This window comes from Grammomys surdaster, unplaced genomic scaffold (genome assembly GCF_004785775.1).
Source record: "Grammomys surdaster isolate TR1022 unplaced genomic scaffold, NIH_TR_1.0 195, whole genome shotgun sequence".
Classification (NCBI taxonomy): domain Eukaryota; kingdom Metazoa; phylum Chordata; class Mammalia; order Rodentia; family Muridae; genus Grammomys; species Grammomys surdaster.
This window is the reverse complement of record NW_021604640.1, coordinates 1,576,694-1,600,390: the sequence shown is the minus strand read 5'-3', so window position 1 is coordinate 1,600,390 and position 23,697 is coordinate 1,576,694. Positions and strand designations below refer to the sequence as shown.

Genomic DNA, 23,697 nt, shown 5'->3' with positions numbered 1-23,697 from the left:
GGCAGCCCTCCTTACACACTGAAGGCCTAAAATCAGCCATAGGCCTAAAATCAGCAATAGGCCTGTCATACATGTATACTAACACCAAGTCTTGGGTCTCAGTGGAAAAACATTGAAACAGATGGCTATAAGCTAATGTAAACAGGCAGCTTTTGTAGAAATTTACAAGCCTGAATAGCCATAGACCTTGTAAATAGGTAGCCTTGGCAGACAATACCAACTTAGATAAGGACAAGTGAGTCATAGGCAGAGTCATAGTGAATTGTCCCCTGAACCTTCACCCAGCCAATACCTTGGTTCTGAAAATATCTGTATTCCCCCTGAACACCCACACTCCAGTGTCATTCTCTTCCTCACATCCTGCCTTTCTGTGTTTATAACCCCTGTGTGAATGAATTATGATTTGAGAAAAATAAATTTAAAAAAAAGAAGAAAATGAAAAAAAGTTAAAAAATAAAGAATATTGGGATGGGATCAAGAGGAGAGAAGAACCCTAGGAAGTATGGAGGTGATTTGCTCAACATACAATGTATATATCTATAAAAATTTAAAAAAATATTATAGAGTTAAAAAAGATTTCTGAATATTACTTTCCCTCACCAATACACATGCCTCATAAATACATATAAAGCTACAACCTATGAAGAGAAATGAATATCAAAGTCTAGAGAAATAGGCTTAATAGCTAGTAAAAGAATGGAATTAGCAAGTTAAGATCTGTTGACATGAAACAACTTAAAGTATTCCTAATAATGTTTATGTCCCCACAGTCTGAAGAATTCAATTTGGTTTTCTGTAACAAGAATTCTTAAGGCTTACATTTATTGATTCACAGTTTTTGCCTTGAAGCTCTCAAGTATTTAACAAGGCTGGGACCTTCAACACTAGGACTTGGTGAATATAAAATATATAAAGGTAAGAGCATTTCTATTCCTACTCATAAATTGTATGAATATAGATGCACAGACCTATACACATAGATACACAAATACAAAACTATCATTAGCAAAGACAGTACAAAAAATGAGGAAACTATATTGTGATCCCTGTGCAGACTTAACAACAGGCAGGGAAAATGATTAAGGTGAAGGAAGAATAAAACTCAGTTCAGTCTGTTTTTGTTGTAGTAAGTCTAGTCTAGAATTTTTAGAGTCTGGCCCAGATCATTTTTCTTCAGCCATATTTAAGTATAGCACAATTTTGGAAATAAGCAATAAGATAACAATTAACTCAGTCCCAAGGGCACAACAATTTAACACACACATATGTTGAGATTCATTACAAAGTACATTTGGCTTCCTTGACAAGAATGGGTACAGTTGACTCGGAGATACTGACCAAGATTTAGGTTCTAGGAATCTTGAATGGGGTAAACATAATGCCTATGGGTGTCAGATTGTCCTGACCCTGAAATTAGATAGAAATCACTTAAGCTGTTCTAAAGCACAAATGACATCACTCATAAGAATGGATTTTGTGGCCTAAAAGCAGTGCTCAAGATTTAGGGGAAGTGGTGTGTGATAAGTAAAACATAAATTCTGGGAGATATAGGCAGAGTTCTTCTGATCAGACAGCGAAGGAGCACCAGGTTATAAAACACCATCATTCCTGACATTGAAGGAAGAGCATTTACTCACTTCATTCCATTAAAGATGTAAACTGATTGTGAGGATTTTCCAATGTTTTTCTGTGTCGAGGCCCTTTTAGCTCTCTATAATATAGTTTCTAATTTTAACTGTAAAATTAGGGATAGTGTTTCATTTATAATAATTAATGTACTGTATGCATTGCTAGGTACAATAAGTAGATATGCTAGGAGTTAAGATAGTATCAATGAAATTCATACTATCTGAATAATTATATGATATTTTAAGGATATTCAATGTTTAAAATAAAATCTCAAGGAATCAGGAAGACTTATTTCATAGCACAGACAGTCTGTTCACCTTGAAGTTATATGACAAGGGTTCATACTATTCTTAAGAAAGCTTTTGAGTAAGGTTTGAAGGTTGTCTTAGTTAGGGTTTCTACTGCTGTGATAAATACCATGATCAAAAGCAAGTTGGGGAGGGAGGAAAGGGTATGATTCATTTTAAACATCTAGGTAACAGTTCATCACTGAGGGAAGTCAAGCAAGGCAAGGACCTCATGGCAACTGAATTATAAGCCACGGAGGAGTGGTCCTTACTGTAAGGCTTACACTTTATGGCTCACTTAGCCTACTTTCTTCCAGCACTCAGGATCACAAGGTCAGGGATAGAACCACCCAGAGTATGGTGGACACTTCCACATCTATAATAAATAAAGAAACATTCCTACAAGACTTGCCCACTGACTAACTATAAGGACATTTTCTCAATTGAATTTCCCTTATTTCAAATGACTATAGCTAGTGTTACTATAAAACTAGCCAGAACAATGGTTATATGCCAAAGTAATGAAAACGTGAAAACATTCTATTCTACTTCTGACTAACCAAATATATATATATATATATATATATATATATGGAATTTATTAACTTATTATTGTGGCTATTATAGTAAAGATAGTAAGGCAAGGGCCAGAAGGTGAAAAGTTGTTGGGCTGACTAAAGTGATTGTCAAATCACAAGGGATTTGGGTTTACTTCAAGCTATTTTGGGTCCCCTTAATTTTAAGTAACTTTCCAAGTAAGAAGGTATTACATGGATAGTTTTCTGTTTATATCCATTCTTCTAACCTCATCTTAGTAAGTTACCTATTATTTCTGACCCAATATATATTATTTACATATTATATATTAGCATGATTCCCTTAAACTCTGTTAAAACTATGGTAAAAAATAAATATGGTAAAGTGATGCTCTTAATAAGATTCACAGGGCTTATGGTCTGTTGGACCATCTATAGTGAAAGGGATTTAAGCATGGTGCAAAGGCTTCCTAATGCTTCTAAACTCTGTTTACTATCTTCATTCTTTTTATGTAATATTTGTATTCATTTTTGTAAATTTTTATAATTCATACAATGTATTTTAGTATATTTACCTCCTAATCCTTCTACTACCTCCTCCCAGAATCTTTCCAGAAATCTTAGCCTCTCCCAAATTTGTATCTTCTAGCAATTGCTTTTAATAATATACCCAATCTAATTTGTGCTACGTACAAATTTATGGGTGTGGAACTATCTTCTAGAGTGTAGTCAACCTACCAGAAGCTAACCCTTTAAAAAAACTGATTTTCCCTCCCTCAGGAGCAATCAACTGTCAATATTTACTTTGTTAGAGGTGAGGGTTCATGATCTCCCTACTACCTCCAGAATGGTAAATAATAATAAACATAAAATGCTAAAATATTTTAAAACATTACACTTTCAAAAACGTGTGTTCTGTTCTGTGGAATTAAATTAATTTATTATCACTAATGTGTAAATCACATTATCTTATTAAATGAGCTTCATTTCTTTTCAATAATGAGAGAAAATGTAATTACAAATGTTAAATTATAGTTATGCATCTTCAGGTTGAAAGGTTCAACAGTTAAGGGAATTTGCTGCTCTTGCACAGGACATGGGTTTGGTCACCACAACCTACGTGGTTAACTACCAACTATAGCCTCAGTTTCTAGGGGGTCTAATGCCTTCCCCTGGCCTAACTGGTCCTAAGGTATACGTGTTGTACATATACATACATGTAGAAACTTATATATACACATAAAATAAAAAATGACAAGTTTTTAAAACATAGTCACCATTAAATTAAGATTTAAACAATTAAAGTGGGGTAACCAATAATCTAACATGATTATTATTTGAAAATATGCTATTATTTCCACTATAAAATTTTAAATTATAAAATATATTTTATAGATTTTTAAGAGAATATATTTTATCATCCTTAAGTAAAAATGGGTAGACTCACTTTTGTATCTATATATCTTAAACATATTAAAATCACCAAAGAATTGCTTATTTTATTCAGTGTAAAGCTAAACTCTGCAACTGATATATTCCTTAGTTTGATTTTTATAACTTGGGAGGAAAGAAAATCATTACATTCAAACTAATGTAATTAATTTATAGCTACATTTAATTCTATTGTTTTTTATAATCTACGAGTTGTATATTACATTAGACAATTTTAGAGATATCCTTTGTGTACCAGGTACCATGTTGAATGCCTTACATGGATTATATGCTGAATTTAATATTTAAAAGTTTATAAGAAACACATGCCCATGTGTGTTTGTGTGTGTGTGTATGTGTGTGTGTGTGAGAGAGAGAGAGAGAGAGAGAGAGAGAGAGAGAGAGAGAGAGAGAGAGACAGAGAGAGACAGAGAGAGACAGAGAGAGACAGAGAGACAGAGGGCAAGAGAAAGACAGGGACAAACAAAGAGAAAGGCAGAGAGAGAGAAAGACAGATAAAGAGACAGAAAGACTTCTTATATCAATGCAAATCAAAATGATGCTGAGATTCCACCTTATACCAATCAGAATGGCTAAGATCAAAAATATATGTTGGTGAGGATATGGAGAAAGAAGAACACTCCTCCATTGCTGGTGGGACTGCATGCTGGTACAACCACTCTGGAAATAAACCTGGAGGTTCATCAGCATGTTCGAAATTGTTCTACCTGAAGACTCAGCTATACCACTCTTGGGCATATAGTCAATAAATGCATCACCATGCCACAAGGACACATGTTCTACTATGTTCAGAACAGCCTTGTTTGTAATAGCCAGAAGCTAGAAACAATGCAGATATCTCAAAACAGAAGAATCGATACAGAAAATGTGGTCCATTCACACAATGGAATACTAATTTCTTAAATACTATTAAGAAAGAAGACATCATGAGTTTTGCAGGCAAATGGATGGAACTAAACAATATCATTCTGAGTGAGGTAACTAAGACCCAAAAGCATATTCATTGAATATACTCACTAATAAGTGGATAGTAGCCAAAAAAGTACAGAATTCCCAGGATACAATCCACAGAATTCAAGAAGGCTAACAAGCTAAAGGGCCCAAGTGAGGATGCCTCAGTTCCACGTGGGAAGGCAAAGAAAGCAATTACAGGACAGGGAGATGGAGAGACCTGGGTGGTAAAGGAGACAGGGAGGGGAAGAAGGAGACATGATCAGATATTGAAGGAGAAACAGGATTAAAGCCCTAAAGTCCAGCAGAAAGAATGACAACAGGCAACCTTGGAAGATAAGACTTAGGAAGACACACTGAACTGTACCAGAGACCTGGGACCTGAGAGACTCTAAGGACTCAAAGGGAGCGACCTTAGATGAAATTCCCTACAGTGGGGAGAGGGAACTTGAGGAGTCCACCTCCAGCAGGAAGACAGGTCATCATGTGAGGGATGGGGTTGCCATCCCACAGTCAAAACTCTGACCCATAATTGTTCCTGTCTGAAGTAACTGCAGGGATAGAAATGGAGAGGACCCTGAGGAAAAGGAGATCCAGTGACAGTCCCAAATTGGGATCCCGCTTAGGGAGAGGCCCCAAGGCCTAACAATATTACTGATGCTATGGTGTGCTTACAAACAGGAGCCTATCATGACTGCCCAACAAGCAGCTAAAAGAATCAGATGCAGGTATTTATACCCAACCAATGGACAGAAGCTGGTGACCCCTGTGGTTGAATTAAGGAAAAGCTAGAAGAATCTGAGGAAGAGGATGATCCTATAGGAACACCAACAGCCTCAACCTGGTCCCTGGAATCTCTCAGACACTGAACAAATATACAGCAGAGGACTGCCTGGTCTGGAATCAGTCAGAGAATGCACCTAACCCCCAAGAAACTTGGGGCAACAGGGAGTGGGGAGGTCTGGTGGGGTGTGGGTAAGTGAAGGCATCCACTTTGAGATGGGGGAGGAGGTGTGAGATATGGAACAGTCAGAGAGTGGACTGAGAGGGGGGATAAAGTCTGGACTGTAAAGAAAGATTAAAGAATAAATTAAAAAAATATTTCTTCTATCCATACTGGCATTATATCAGCATGTCAATTGGTGTTGGTGTTATTACGAAGGATTTGTTCAGGCAACCATATTATAATTCATAGGTGCAGCATTCCAGCCAGGTCTAAAATACACTATCTAGCTGCAAGCATTCTGGATCTTTGAATATTTCCATCATTCTCTTCTCTCTTCTACAATTTTCCATGAACCTTGGGTATAGAGATTTCAGATGTACCTTTAACAATAGGAACACTACAGTCAGTTGTCTCTACATTTTGACTAGTTGTAGATATCTTGTAGATATCTGCAATAGCTTTCATCTGTTACAAAAAGGAACTTCTCAATGAAAGATAGGAATAAGAGTTCCATAAAGGAATTAGACAAAGGACTGAAGGAGCTGAAGGGGTTTATAAGCCATAGGAAGAACAACAATATTAACCAACCAGACCTCCCAGAGCTCCCAGGAAGTAAAACACCAACCAAAGAGTACGCATGGAGGGACCCATGGCTCCAGCCACATATATAGCAGAGGATGGCCTTGTCAGACATTAATGAGAGGAAAGACCCTTGGTCTTGTGAAGGCTCAATGCACCAGTGTAGGGGGATATGAGGGCGGGGAGGTGGGAATGCGTTGGTATGTGACAGAGCACTCTCATAGAAGCAAGGGAGGGAGGATGGGATAGAGGGTTTCCAAAAATGTAAATAAATAAAATATATAATAAAAATAAAAAGAGTTCTACTTATCTATTGTTATATGAGTAAGTATTTATAGTACAGTTAAAAATTATATTGGTATAGGAAAATGACAGTAGCAGGTTATCCTATAAGGTATATGGTAGTTGGCAGGTTTGTATAGCAAGCATGAATTTCCACCAACTGAACAGTCCTTAAACCCAATTAGATAGCTGATGGTTATTATTTCCTGAGAAATCCCTAGCTAAAGAATTCATTCACTTTAGGAGAACTTGATTAATATTTTCCCTCATACTTTTCATATTCTACTGATGATACATGATGGATTTTCAAATTGCTCAATTCACACATTATATCCTAAAAAATAATTCCTAAAAAAATAAAAAAAAAAATAATTCCTTACCAAACTTCCAGTTTCTGCCTGCTATTTTCCACAATACTCTTTTTAGAACAATGTAAACACTAATCACATTATGATAAAATAAGCACATCATATTATAATTAATACATGTCTTCATTCCATATTGGCTTCTTGAAATTTAACTGTCAATTTCCCTCTAAAAGGCAATGTCTGGATAGGGTATTCATCTCCGTATATATAATTAATGTCAAACATGGTCAATGTGGCAGTGCAAGTGTAAGGGATAAGTGAAGAGATAGATAGTGAGAGAGAAATAAAATTAGCAATGAATAGTTACAAATAGTTAACCTAAAGGTGGGTCTACATAAGTTAATAAAAACCTTAACTTCTGGTTTTCATATGGGTATTAAGAATTGGCATTCTATCCTAAATACAACAAGCTGAAAAGCTGTAAATATCAAGAACTCCTCTGAGACCTATCATGGAACCATAGGATAGGACAAATAAATGACATGAAAACTATCAAAAAAAACCACAAGGAAGTACAGAAAATCACAACTTACCAGTGCAGAAACATAAAAGAATAATCCTCCAGGGAAACCAAGAGTCAGAGTATGAAAACTGAAACTAAAAGTGATAACTTATGAGAGGCTAGGTGTGAACCAATTAGACACTAAAGAAATACAAAGAGACCTTGTTGGAAAGGGAGTATATTTTTATGAGTTTTAACGCTAGGATCTTATCCAAATACTCAGAATAAACATAAGAAAAAATATCACATCAGAATAAATGTTATTAAAAGAAGTAACTTTTAGGAAAGATACAATAACTTATCAATCTGATCAGGGGTTTAATCAGGAAAAGTTATCAAATGCTTAAATTATTTGGTGTCTTATCCAATCCTATCTAAGTAGAAAATATCCAAATTCAATTCTTTAAAGCCATCCTCTCCTATCCTAGTGAAGAGGAGGAATACAAATCACCTCTAATGTTCTGAGCACAGAAAACAACGTGCTATGAATGTAGAACATATTGCTGAGAGGTTGAATCAAAGCAAGAATCAGAAAGAGCAAACTGGAAGTGAGGCAAGGCTATGCAACCTCAAAGTACTGTACATCCTTCAGCAAAGTTTGCCTTCTAAGTCTCCACAAACACCACCATTAACTAAGAATTAAATGTACAAATCTCTGAGTCTATGGAGGGCATATCTCATTTAAACAACCATGTCCTATAACGGACAAAAAATGCTATTGATGAATTAGCTAATATAGTAGACCAAGCTACAAAAAGAACATCAGAACTTGAGTATATGTTGGAATTTCCAAAATAGAAAATCAAAAGAAACAAAACTGGAAATCAAAAGGAACAGAATACTAAAATGTTCTGGAATAATTTTTAAAAGTTTAAAACAGCAATAACATAAGTGTCAGAATATCAGGAGAGATTAAGAGAAAACAAAAAAAGAAATATTTAAAGTAGTATTGACTAGAAATCATCTTATATTACTTTCATTAAACCTTAAGAATTGTAAGCTCAAAAAACAATGAGAATGATTAATGTCCCCCCTCAATTACACAAAGTTGGAAAATACTAATGTTCTTACAGAGATGCTTCATTTTGGAAATTCTCAACTGCCATTATATGGTCCCAATTTTTACAGGTCTATCATGTTGTATTTCCCCATATTACCTTCAATATTATTTATTTAAAATATACTGCATATTACAAAAATTTCAAAACAAACCAGAAAAACATATATGCATGTGTGCACATTTATGTATATATGAGCACACACACATACATTTATCTATATATAATATACATATAAATATCTAAATTGCAATGGACATAAATAGTATAAAGTGTTTAAAAGGCCATAGCTTTACTCCACTGTACTATCTTTCACATTCATATAGTAACAACTGTTAACTACTTTGTTCCAAACATCAGAATTTACATTTTTCTCATGATTATACATATATACATACAATATTCATAAAGTTAGAACACAGTAGCACCAATAATATATACTTTAACAAACTGAATACAATAACATGAAGTATGCTTTTAAAACACAATAAAATTAAACTAATTATCAACAAAAGAAAGAAAATGGCAAATTATAAATACCTAAAAATGACACCTCAAACTCTAAAATTAAAATACACTGCTCAACCTGAATCTCAAGATAAATCTGACAGATATTTCAAAGTAATGTAACTAAAGTTTAATGTAAACCAATAGAATGAAAGTAAGGCCATATTTAAGAAATTTATACTACCACCATTTTTTCTAATGTCTGTAGTTTTCATTTTCTTAGAAGTCCTTTGTACCTCTCCTATTTTAGACATAATGCACATTTAGTTATAGCTATGTGCTACTATCTTCATCTTTACTAGATCAACTTCATAAGTACCAAATACAGTCTAATTGATAACTCTGGTTTCAATGCATTAATTTAAAGAAAGGGGACAATTCAGTGTATTATAAAATATTTATATAAAAGCCTCACTAAAAAGAGAGAAGTGGGTAAAGGCTGAAGACATGAATAAAACAAACAGAAAACTAAGTACAAGATCAATAAATAGTAAAATAGCTACAAATATGAGCAAAACACACCAAATATAGCAATGATCACCTTAAGTGTGAATCATCTTAATAGAATTAAACAAACAAATATTAGTCAATGCAAATGAGAACTAACTCTTCTACAAGAAAATCTAGACAAAATGGGAAGCATAATAGTTGTCCTATATGAGAGTAGAAATGATTGAAGATAATATATTCATGGGCCTTAACATGAAGCAAGTACATAATAGTAACTACTATTATTGTTATTTATCATAATTTCATACATAAGAAATATCTGGAAAAATAACATGAATTATCAAATTTTCATTCATATCTTAGTAGTAAATAGAAACATCGAGTTTTAGTAATAGCATATTCTTATCTGAAACTTGCTTGTTAAATGGATTTACTAGATTGTCCATTGTCTACTCAAATGGAAGATACTGCCCTCTGTTATCTTTTCCCTCCCTCTCATTTCTATCTTTCTGCTTTCCCCATCTTCCATTGCTCTCCTCTGTCTCCTCCTCCTCTCTTTTCCAAAACTCCCTTGCTTATGACTCTTTCTTCCACAATTGCACATACCTTAAGGGTCATGTAAAGGTAAAAGCATTTGTCACTGAGACTATGAAAACGTTTCAGTCTTCAAAAGGTCCTACTTTAAACAATATGCAATATTGAGATGTTATTAATTTCAATGTAGAATGCTGTAATATGTTTATCAAGCAGTCAACATTTATCATAAAAAGGATATGTGTGTGTGTGTGTGTGTGTGTGTGTTTACAAATACCAGCCCCCAAACTCTAGTGCTGGCCCCTTGTTCAACAAGAGATTACATGGGCCACCAGAACTGCAGGTAGCCTGCCTGCCTGTAAACCAGCCCCAATCTCTCATTGCCCAACTACACAATCTCCAGTTGCTTCTATCACACCAATAGGAAGAATCTTCAATACTCCACTCTCACCGTTGAAAAGGTCATCTAGACAAAAACAAACAAACAAACAAAAATAATGGAGTTAATAGATATTATAAACCAAATGTACCTAAAAGATGTTTACAGAACATTTCACCCAAACAAAGAGTATATGTTCCTTTCAGCACCTCACAGAACTTTCTCCAAAATTGACCACATATTTGGTCACAAAGCAAGGTTCCATGGATACATGAAAATAGAATCCTATTAGACCATCATGGATTAAAGCTGGATTTCAACAAAAACAGAAACTACAGACAGTCTACAACAAAATGGAAATTGAATAACTCTCTACTGAATAAATAAATACAGGGTCAGAAATAAAGAAGAAATTAATGAATAGAATGTAGGATATACAACATACCCACATGCCTGGGACACATTAAAAGCAGCACTAAGAGGAAACTGTATAGTATTAAGTGATGACATTAGAAAACCTTGAGATATTTCATACTAGGAACTTATCAGCACACCTGAAACCTATAAAACAAAAAGAAGCAAGCACCCCCAAGAAAAGTAGAAAGCAGGAAATAATGAAATGGAAGGCTGAAATCAATAAAATAGAAATAAACAGAACAATACAAAGAATCAATGAAACAGAGTTAGTTCTTTGAGAAAATCAACAAGATAGACAAACCCTTATCAAAGCTAACTAAAAGACAAAGAATATCCAAATTAAAAGGAAGGAAGGAGAGGGGAAGATAACAACAGACATTAAGGAAATAGAAGAATCATTAGATCATACTTTAAAAAATGGTATTCCACAAAATTGAAATACCTAAAAGACATGGAAAGTTTTCTCAATGGATAGATACCATTTACCAAAATTAAATAATGCTCAGGTAAACAATGTAAATATATTTATAACTCCTAAGGAAATAGAAACTGTCTTTAAAAGTCTCCCAATTTAAAACAAAACCAAACATAAATCTACAGGGCCTGAAGGTTTTAGCATAAATTTCTAGTAGAATATTCAATGGAGGCCAAACTCCAATACTTCTCAAATTATTACAAAAATATAACTAGAAGGAAAAGTGCCAAATTCAATTTACGAAGCCACAGTCACCCTTACACCCAAGCTACACAAAAATTCAAGAACAAAATAGAATTACAAACCAATATCCCTTATGAACATTGATTCAAACATACTAACCAAAATACTCACAAACTGAATCCAATAACACATCAAAAATGATCTACTCGGCTTAGCTTCATTGTAGAGAAGAAATGAATAGCATGAGTAGCTGGATATATTATTAACTAAAATTAGAAGAAATCAGGAGCCCTCCTTTACTACAAATGACAAATGGACTTAGGAAATCAGAGAACCAACACACTTTCCAATAAGCCACAAACAATATAAAATATCTTAGGGTAATTCTAATGAAGCAAAGACTTATAGGACAGACTTACAGGTCTTTGAAATTAGAAATTGAAGAAGATATCAGAAGATGGAAAGATCTCCCAAGTTCTTGGATTCATAGAATTAACAGATTAAAATTCCCACTGTATTCCTAAACTCTCTAAGACATTTATCATGAAATGGGTGCTGGATTTTGTCTGAGGCTTTTTGGCATCTAGTAAGGTGATCATATATTTGTTTTTTCCCAGTTTGTTTATATGATGGATTATATTTTTGGCTTCTTAGCTAAAAGCAATCTACAGACTCAATGCAACCTTCATCAAAATTCCATCACAATTCTTTACAAATTTGAAAGAACAATACTCAATTTCGTATGGAAAAACCCAAACTCCAAAATTGGTAAAAAAAAAAAAAAAAAACAAAAACAAAAACAAAAAAAAACAAAAAACAATGCTGAACAGTAAAAAGAACTTCTGCAGGTATCACCATCCCTGAATTTAAGTTGAGTTACAGACTTGTAGTAATAAAAACTTCATGGTATTAGCATAAAAACAGACACATTGATCAATGTAATTGAATCAAAGACCCTCATGTAAATCCACACACCTGTGAATACCTGACTTTTGATAAAGTAGCCAGAAATACACACTGGAAAAAAGAAAGCATCTTCACCAAACGATGCTAATCTAGCTGAAAGTCTCTGTGTAGAAAAATGCAAATAGATCTATATTAATCACGCTTCACAAAATTCATTTCCAAGTGAATCAAAGTCCTTCACAAGAAATCAGACACATTGAACCTAATACAGAAGAATGTAAAGAATAGCACTGAACACATCAGCACAGGAGACAAATTTGTAAATAGAACATTGATAGCAAAGGCATTATGATGGGCAATTAATAGATGAGACCTCATGAAACTGAAAAGGCTTCTGTAAGGTAAGGGAAACAATCAGTAGGAAACAAGCCAACATCCTGCAGAATGGGAAAAAAAAGTTTCATTAACTCCACTTCTGATTAGAAAGCTAATATCCAAAATAAACAAAGAACTCATGAATCTAAGGTCAGTGGAATTGGGAGAAATGGAAATGGAGGGGGATGGAGGTGGTAAGAATGGAATAAGGGGAAATGGCAGGGGTAGTAAGAATGGAATAAGAGGAAGTCAGGGTGGGAGTTTGAAATGGACTGGGAGGTGTGGAGGAAGGGGAGACTGTGGCCAGGGTGTGTTCAGTTGATAGTCCTGGAAAGCCTGCTTCTTTCTGAAGAGAAACAAACTTGGGTGTGGGGGGATGGGACATGGAGAGAAATGGTAAACGAGGGAAGGTAGGCTGAGGTTGGAATGTATTATATGAGAGAGAAAAAGTACACATACTATAGTACATGTGAATATCTAATTCACTGGAACTAGAAATACCATCATATCATGGTGAGTTTTGAAGACAGATGCAAGGTAATCAAAAAATGTACCAAGCAAAACAGAAATCATACAAACAAACAAAAAACACACAAACAATCAATGAAGCATAGCATATTCCTACTATGGGTTATTATGCTTATTATATAATTATATATATAACATATTTGTATGTTAGTTATTGAGAACTTTTGGACATATCTGTAAATTTTATTCATAGACCTATATGTTTAAAAACTACATAGAAGCTACATATCAAAATGGTAACAATATACAGCTGTATTCATGTTTGTCTTAATATTCATATAATGGAGAAGATAATTAGATATTAAATGTTCATACTGGTTTAGGTAGTAACCTACAAAATTAAGAGAAATGGGATACCATGTAATACTGTGTACTTCCATGGTGTTTCATTGATTAAACATGTTATCTTGCTAGTAAAGCATTTTTAAATGTTAACCAGTGACACTTCCTTTCCAATCTCACTTTCCGTGACATTATTTCTTGCTGAAATCAACTACATTAACTCTAATCATTTCTCATTTACTGAAAGATTCATTTTTTTTCTGTCAACCGTTTCTGTGGCATCAATTATGAATGCAAGGCCCTGCCTATAATCTCTTAAGAACTTGAATCCAAAGGAGCATGAAATGCTGAAAGCTTCTATCTTTCTCTTCTTTAACAAAATCCAACACACTACTATGTCTTCTTTCTTTCTCCTCCCCGTTTTTCTTTTCTTGGAGCACAAGAAAATGACAGTCAGGCAACTACCAACAGCTTTACAATAGATTGGAGGAACCTGAACCTCTGCCTTCTTCCTTCTTCCTCTTTTACAGATTATATATCACCACTCAGAGGTCAAAGGTATATCTGTCCCTTCTGCTTCACCTAATGGAAAGAATAAAAAAGTGTGTACTATATCCTGCGTCTACCAATTCTGTAGTTAAGACAGAGGTATCTGCCTTGGGGGATCCACATTTAAACTGGGAGGCCCATACAGAGACTCACAATGATCTAAAGAAGAAAATAGGTGATAAACACATTCCCCCAAAGGCTTATGCCATGAAAAAAAGTTGGGCTAATATACACACAGAGTTGCCTACAAATCCCAGGGACTAGGCTACTGAATCTGTCCAAGATAGTAATGGTTATGTGGGCAAATATGAGAGCCACATACATAAGAAGGTAGCTACCACAGTGCTAATGAACATAGGGATGTCTGTATGGCTGTTACATTTCCTTGGTATGTCAAGACATGGAATCCTTCATCAAAACTTCACCTCTAGATTTTTCTCAACTTACCAGAATCTGCTCACCCATCTCCATTCTCTTTCTTCTTATCTTCCTTCCTTCATTTGACTTTCCTTGAAGAGCTCTGGCAGAACTCAATACTTGGATTCTAAAATTGTGATGACAACCATGACAATTCCACCCCTCCCGGATAGAAGCAAAATTAGTTAACAGAGACCCATCACTGATCTCCTAGATGTCATTGCTAAAGAATTCTAATGTTCTTTAGATCTCATCTGCTGGTACCATCAGGTACCTCTATGTCTGAAATCTGTCCTATAGAGTCAAACCATGGTGGGAACAGAGAATTAAAGTCTGGGACACCATTCAGTAATCCAAAAGGTCAACAAATAAGACACAAGCAGCAGCACATCCCAAGGGAAAGGGACATCAAGTTGAATGCCTGAGCTTGTTGCCAAGAAATGAGGGAAAGCCATTCCGGGCAGTGGATTCTTTCCTCTCAGAACTGCTGCTTAGCTTTGATACCTTCTTTTCTACTGCATGGTTTGAATTATTTAATTTTGTTTTATCAAACTCCAACTCCTCTCAATTTCTCCTTGTTCATTTATAGTATGCAGTATTACACCCAAGGGGGTGCATTCCCTTACACAAACACACATACCAGGTAATAAAATATCTTCTTGAGCACAGAGTCTAGAGGAAACCTAAAACCCACTCATCTGTACTTTTGACCTAGATCATAATCTAAATATAAAAGCAAGAACCATTCTTATAACTGAATCTCTTCTCTGAACCCAGTAATTTAATTGCTTGGGCTTCATTTACTTGTTTACTTGGGTTGCTTCTTTTTTATTTTCCTTTTTATTTTTCTTTTAAAATTTTAATTATTTAATTTATTTGCATTCCAGTTGTTGGCCCCTCCCACAGTTCCTCATCCCATTGCTCTTACCCTTTGCCTCCTAAAGAGTGCTCCCACCCCACCAGTACTCCTCCTTCTCTGCACTCTCAAGTCTCTTTAAGATTAAGTACATTTTCTCTCATTGAGGTTTGACCAGGTAGACCTCTGCTATGTATGTGCCAGGGGCCTCAGACTGACAATTGTAAGCTCCTGGGTGGTGGCTCAGTCTCTGGGAGCTCCCTGGGGTCTGGGTTAGTTAACACTGCTTGTCTTCTTATGGGGTCACTCTTCCCTTCAGCTTCTTCAAGCCCTCTCTAAATTCAACCACAGAGGTCCCTGACTTCAGGCCAATGATTGGATATAAGTATCTGTATCTGTCTCAGTCAGGAGCTGATATGGACTCTCAGAGGACAGCTATGCCAGGCTCCTGTCTATAAGCACATCATAGCATCAGTAATAGTGTCAGGCCTTGGCGCCCACCCCCGCCCCACCGCCAATATGATGAATCAAAAGTTGGGATGGTCATTGGACTCCCTTTCCTTCAGTCTCTTCTCCATTTTGTCACTTGAGTTCTTTTAGACAGGAACAATTCTGGGTTAGAAATTTTGACTGTGGTTTAGTAACCCAGTCCTTCCACTTGAGGCCCTGTCTATCCACCAGAGGTGGACTCTTTGACTACCCTCTCCCCAGTGCTTAGCATTTTGGCTAAGGTCTTCCCCATGGAACTGTGAGAATTTCTAACATCCAGGGTCTTTGGTACTTTCTAGAGGGTCCAACCAACCACCACACAAGGATGCTTATTTCTCTTCCTTTTCCTGGCTCTCTGGGCTTCTCTTCTATTCCACACATACCTGATCCTGTTACCCTGTTCACCTCCCCCCACCCACCCACCTAGATCCCTCACTACCTCTGCCTACCATGATTATTTCCTCCACTCTTCTAAGTGGGATTAAAGCATCCTCACTTGGGCATTTCTGTTTGTTACACTACTTATGGTCTGTGGGTTGTATCCTAGGTATTCTGTACATTTTGACCAATATTCATTTATCAGTGAGTAAATGCCATGTATGTCCTTTTGGTTCTGAGTTACCTCACTCAGGATGATATTTTCTAGTTCTATCCACTTGCATGCAAAATTCATGCTGTCCTTGTTAAATTTTGTTTTGTCATGGAATATCTGTTTATCCATCTATGGTGATTAAGAGTTTGCTGGGTATAGCAACCTGGACTGTCATTTGTGTTCTTTTAGGTTCTGAATGACATCTGTCCAGGGTCTTCTGGCTTTTACAGTTTCTTTTGAGAAGTCTGGTATAATTATGATAGGTCTGCTTTCATATCTTACTTGGTCTTTTCCCCTTACAGCTTTTAATATTCTTTCTTTGTTCCATGCATTCTGTGTTTTGATTAATATATGAAGGCAGGATTTTCTTTTCTGGCCCAATATATTTGGTATTATTTAGGCTTCTTATATGTTTATGGCCATCTCTTTCTTTAGGTTAGATAAGTTTTCTTCTATGATTTTGTTGAAGATATGTTCTATCCCACTGACCTGGGATTCTTCATCTTCTTCTATTCCTATTATTCTTTGGTTTGATCTTTTCATTGTGTCCTGAATTTCTTGTATATTTTAGGTTAGGAGATTTTTACACTTTGTATTTCTTTTAATGATGTGTCAATATTTTCTGTGGTATCTTCTATTCCTAAGATTCTCTCTTCCCCCTCTTGTATTCTGTTGGTGATGGTTGTATCTATAGCTCCTGATCACTTTTGTAAGTTGTCCATCTCCTGAGTTGTCTCCTTTTGTGTTTTCTTCATTGGTTCTATTTACATTTTAGTTCTTAGAATGTTTTGTTCAATTCTATCACCTGCTTAATTGCATTTTTCTGTAATTTGTAAGTAATTTATCTTTTCCTCTTTAATGGCTTCTACCTGTTTGCCTGTGTTTTCTTGTATCCTTTTCTTCATTCTTTCTTTTTTTAGTCAAGAGTATTCTTTTTAATTAATCATTTTATTTGTTATTTGTTTATTTGGTCAAATGATACCCTCCTTCCAGGCTCCCCCCACACAAATCCCCCATCCAATCCCCCTTCCACTTTGCCACTATGAGGGTGCTCCTCCAACTACATACTCACTCCTGCCTCATTGCTCTAGCTTCCCCTATGCTGGGGCATCAAGCCTTCACAGGACGAAGGGCCTCCCCTCCTATTGATGCCAGATGAGGCCATCCTCTGTTACATCTGTAGCTGGAGTCATGAATCCCTCTGTGTGTACTTTCTGATTGGTAGATTAGTCTCTGGGAGCACTGGGTGGTCCAATTAGTTGATATTCTCCTTCTTATGGGGTTGTACTCCCCTTCAGCTCCTTCAGTACTTCTAGCTCTTCCATTGTGGTCCCCAGGCTCAATCAGATGGTTGGCTGCAAGCATCTGCATCTGTTTTTGTCAGGCTCTGGTAGAGAGTCTCAGAGGACAGCAACACCAGGCCCCTGTCAGCAAGCACTTCTTGGTATCAGCAATAGTGTCTGGGTTTGGTGGTTGCATATGGGATGGATCCCCAGGTGGGCCAGTCTCTGGATGTCTTTTCCTTCAGTCTCTGCTCCACTCTTTGAACCTGTATTTCCTTTAGACAAGAGCAAGTCTGGGTTTGAGATGTGAGTGTGTGTGTGTGTGTGTGTGTGTGTGTGTGTAAATGTATGCATGTGTTTGTATGTATGTTAAAAATAATAATTAGTTTTAAATGATTGATGATTCATATTGGATGTTTCAGATCTCTATGGTGGTGTCTCTAAGCTGGTTGTCCTGGAAGAAGAAAGTAAACTGAGTAATACATGAAAAGCAAGTCAATAAGCGGGATTCCTCTATGGCTTCTGAATCAGCTTTTGCCTCCAGATTCCTACTCTGTTTGAGTTCCTACCCTGATTTCCTTTGAGCAATGGACTATGATATGGAACTGCAATAGAAATGAGCCCCTTTCTCTTCAAGTTGTTTTTTGTCATGGTGTTTCCTTACAGTAATAAAACTTTTTTAGAAGAATTACAGAAAGCATCAGAGGATCTTGACAGAGTCCAAGAATGCAAGAAATCAGAAATAGGGATAAGCAAGTGGCTGTTTGAGGAAGCCAATTTTTCAGAAATAGCACAAGGATTCTCAAAGTGTCAGAAAAAGCAGATATAGAATTTTGGCCATTGTCTGAGAAATGACAATAAAGATGGGGACGGAGTTTGCTTTTTGAACTACAACTCAAATGTAGGTCTGCTCAACAGTGAGAATCTCTGAGTGACTACACAAAGGAAAGGGCTTTGGGTGTAGAGGCATATCATCCCCCCTAAGGGGATAATTACTTTTCTATTCCTCTCACATTTCTTTAGTGTCAATCAGATTTTTTGAAGGGTAGTTCCCTGGCCTGGAAATTTTCAAGGTCAGTAGGATTAACTTTTAAGGAAGAGGACAAAAGTATGTAATATATGGGGCAGTTTTTAAATGTTATGTATCTACCCGGAGCCTGAAGTACAATCTAAGTTCTTTTCTATTGACTAGAAGTAACTTTTTCTTAGTGAGCCATGTAAAATCTCTGATACTGCCACCCTCTTCTCTTCTTTTAAATTTAGATATTATGATGTTGCTTCCCCTTCTTAAAATTTGTAATGTCCAGAGAAATGTTCTAAAAGCTGATTATGAGGGAAAATGTTCACCCCCAATGACCTCCAATCAAGCTAACACTTGTATAGCTACCTAGCATTACAGCATTAATCAGAATAAATATATGTCATATGAATGGGCATGTATTTTTCATTATTTTGTGATAATCTCTGAGGTGAAAAGAAGACATATTATAGACAACTGGATGTAGATTTAAGAATATACATTTAAAATGAGATATTATGGAAATTGAGCAAGCAGATGGCTCAGTGGATAAATACTCCATAACCTGTATACCTGAGTTTGATTCCAGGAATGAACAATGGAAGTAGACAACCAAGACTTGAAAGTTGTTATCTGACCTCTCTCCATGCACGCTGTATCATGCACACAGCCACATTCATACCCCTCCACACTCACACATAGTAAATTAAAAATAAATTTTGAGAAATGATTTTTAAAGACACAATTTTTTTTTAAATATTAAAATTACCTATTTGTGGACTGGAGACAGAACTCACTTGATGGAGCTCTTGTCTAAGATTGAATAGACTTGTGTTTGATCCACAGCACTGGCATAAAAAGGACAAAACAAAACTAAACAGTGACCTGTTCCTGGATGAGTTGATGAAAGAAAGAAACCTGAGCAATAAGCTCTCTCTTCCTTCTCATTTGTCACTCAGGACATAGAAGGCTCTGCTTAAGCTATTTACTTACAAATGGTGGTAAATCCTTTAAGAAAATAATAGAATGAATGTTTTAGATCACTCCCCCACTCACAACTCTAGCTGTAGCAATGATGGGTTTCTTAAGAATCAATTGGACATAGATTCCACAAACAAAAAACTTGAAGTTATTACAGGTTGGAATGCACAGCAAATGAGGGGTACAGGTACTAGTAGATTATGCAGATGAGGGAAGAAAATAAACCAACTGGGACTTAGAGTTGCTACTTTGAGATATAAAATTCATAGCCAATGCAATGAGTTGGTAAACTATATTAAAATTGCTAAATTTAAGCATGTAATGAATATTTTCATGATTCTCAATGACTACAAAACAATTTGAAAAAAATCAATGTTAAAAAAATTGCATATGTCTCACAATATCTGTGAACTTAATAATAAGGAAGTCTAATTGGTAATTCAATATTATGAAGTGCTCTAAAACATAAAGATCACACCATATCTTTTCTTTGTTGACACTATTATACTACTATATACTTAGCAAATAATTAGCTTTTATTTCTTTTTCCAGCTCATCCATATAAAATGTATTACATTTTAATCATATGTAATAAATAGAAATCATGCAACCATTTGTAGAACTATTCAAAACCCTGTATGAATATAAAAAAACTCTATATTAAAAACCTAAATCAGAAACTAAGCAATTATGTATGTCTACAGAAAAGAAATGGATCAAGCAAAAGATGGAAGCATTTATAGATTGATTTAGTATTTTATGCATTAATTCCAAGGACATTTGAAAGCTGCATTTTAGAAAAATATTAGTAATTATCATGAATTTTTTCTATAGAGAAAAATCTTTTCTTGGGATTGTAATTTTATTTTATTTCTAACATTTTTGTTGTTTTCAAAGAGACTTTTACTTTTGGTATTAGAATTGTGACAATGTCAGACAGTAGATTTATTACAAAGAATACCATTAGGACTCGCGAGTACTGAGGCTTCCAACTTTGCAGCCGATCTGAGCAGCGTGGGGCTTGGCACAGCGCGATGTCCGAAAAGAAGCAGCCTGTCTACTTGAGTCTCCTAGAAGAGGACGACGAGTGCGAGGAGTTTCCCGTGGAAGACTGGGCTGGCTTAGATGAAGATGAAGATGCACATGTCTGGGAGGATAACTGGGATGATGACAATGTAGAAAATGACTTCTCCAATCAGTTACACGCTGAGCTGGAGAAGCATGGTTACAAGATGGAGACTTCATAGCATCCAGGAATGTTTCATGAACCTTAAACATGGGCTCTACCACATTCTAGGACAGAGAAACCAGGAGAGGATACTTTAAAGACTATGTTTATTTCATTATCTGCTTGGATTTATTTTTGTTTCTATAACAAAAACATAAGTAAATAAATGTTTTGATCTAAAAAAAAAAGAATACCATTAAATCAGACTCCTGCCTACAGTGAACTTTCATATCAAGCACACTAAATAATTATCATAAAAGGTATTTATGAAAGATGATTATTATTCATTTTTATTTTTACTAAGATGAATATCATTTATTCCATATTTTCTGTTTCATATTTTCTGTTTCTTGGGCTAAGGATGGGCGATTTGGAAAGAAATAGAAATAGATTAAAGTTTGACTATTGTGCAGTTGATTAACATAGAAATAATCTGGAACTTATAAAAAATTTATTTTATTATCATTATTTTGAAAACAGGTTATTACTATATAGCACTGGAACCAGAAACCTCCCCAACACATGCACAAAGACAGAGTATGGAAGTATTAAGGATTTTTCAATATATGTGAAACTTTAATGGGAATAACTAATTTGGTGAATGGTATTAAAATAATTAATAAATAAACAAAATATATTCTGTTTATTTTTATGAGAACCTCTTGTGTTATGCTCCAATGCTTGCATCAGGTCAGAAAGGAATCATTGTAAAAGACATGTATAATTTTACAGATTTTATGTTTGTGTTTATTTATATAATGGGGGACTAGATATAATACCATAAATATGTAATGTTTATTACTGAAAAATATTTGGCAATGAAAGTCTTTGAAAATTTCTCTTAAGACTTTTGGCTGCTTAATAAAAAATGAATTTAATAATTAAAGTTGACTTCATGAAGTTTATGTTTTTATCCAAAACACCTTTATATTATGAACATTTCAAATTTAACAGTCAAGTTGTGTGTTAGTTTCAGCCTTATCAATATATCATTCTATTCAGTGCCAATTGTTTATCAGACCAGCTAGGAGTAGGGACTTCCATGTGGTTTGATTATGTCTCACAAGGGACTCCAGTGTCTCTGTAACAAATGAGAAAAAAAAATGTATGAAGGCACTAATCCATGTAAAATCACCTGGATAGAAGCAGCATGGGCTTGGAAGTCAAGTAGCCTATACGAGGGCAAAAAATGGAGTTTGTGTGTTTCTCTGTGAGTGTGTGTGTGTGTGTGTGTATGTGTGTGTACGCGTGTGCGAGTGCATGTAATATGTAATAAGAGCACCACTCTACAACTATGGCCAGAAACATCCTCCAGTGACATGGCTGTTCGGCCTGGGCCTTGGGCCTTAATACTGTAATACTGTCTGTTTTGGGGTCATTCATTCCTGGTTGTGACTGTGCAGAGGTACCTGTCTAATTTGTAGTATTTCTGATTGACACACCAGCTTCACAGGCACTTTCACTAAGAGGCAAAAGCCCTTTTAAACAATAGATATAGAAGATAACATAAATGAACTATGACCACCCTATTTGCAATTATGATACTTTGATGCAATTTTAATTCCTCCAATATTTAAAATGGCTTTTAGTTCCTCAATACCTATAGACCCATTTGCTTTACTTTTGTCATTACTGTATAGAACATTGCAGGGTATTTGAATATTTGTCATAACCAGCTCTCTTCTATGAATAGAGATAAGATTATCTAAGAAATTATAAAAGAAAAAAAATTTTTAAGTCTGTTTCTGTGGAAGCAGGCAGGTAATCTTCAGATTTTACGTTTCCTTCCTCTCCCCAAATCTCATCTCCCTGTTTCATGAACACCCACATCTGTGGCAGACTACCTGCTATGGCCTCTGCTTCCTCTCTGCCCCCATAACCAAGAGTCTAAAAAGATCCTAATGGTACAGCCAGCTTCCCTCCTCTGTGGACTGTACCTGCTACCCCCACTTCTAGCACATCTCCATTTCTAGGTGTTAGTTCGTAATTCCTCTAGAGGCCATATCTAACAGGATCACAGAAGCATACCCCATAAGGCAACCCAGACCAACCACACTCCTAAGAACTAGAGGCAATAAAAATCCAGGGAAAAACAAAAACAGACAATAAAAAACTACCCACCCAACAAAGACAATACCAGATATCAGCACCTAGAATTACAATCATCTCAAACTCAAATGTATAAACCTCAGCATGAAAACACAATAACAACCAGAACAATATGTCTCTACTATAGCTCAGCAACTCTACCACAGGAGGCCATAAGAAATACAATCTAGCTGAAGCATGAGATAAAAACTCAAACCAGCCTTTAGGAATATGGTAGAAGTCTTTAGAGATGAAATAAATAAATCCACTAAAAGAATCTGTGGAAACACAAATTGTGGATTGAAATGAAGAAAACAGATCAAATCTTGCAACTAGAAGTAAAATTAATAACCAAAACCCAAACTCAGGCAAAATAAAAATAAAAATTTAGGAACTTGAACAGGAACTTCGGAGGCAAGCCTTACCAACAGAATACAAGTAATAGAAGAGAGAATAGAATCTCAGTCATTGAAGACCAGAAAGAAGAAATGAAGTAATTGATTCCTCAGTCAAAGAAAATGTTAAATTAAAATAAAAGGACTCCTGACATTCTGCTATGTTCATAGATCA

The 23,697-nt window shown here is 35.5% G+C and overlaps 2 pseudogenes; one reads left to right on the top strand and one right to left on the bottom strand.

The window, feature by feature from the left end:
• LOC114623260 overlaps positions 1 to 14,640 on the bottom strand; it is a 19,239-nt pseudogene extending 4,599 nt beyond the window's left edge.
• Positions 14,641 to 20,845: 6,205 nt separating this feature from the next.
• LOC114623248 lies at positions 20,846 to 21,058 on the top strand (annotated as a pseudogene).
• The last annotated feature ends 2,639 nt before the right edge of the window (positions 21,059 to 23,697 follow it).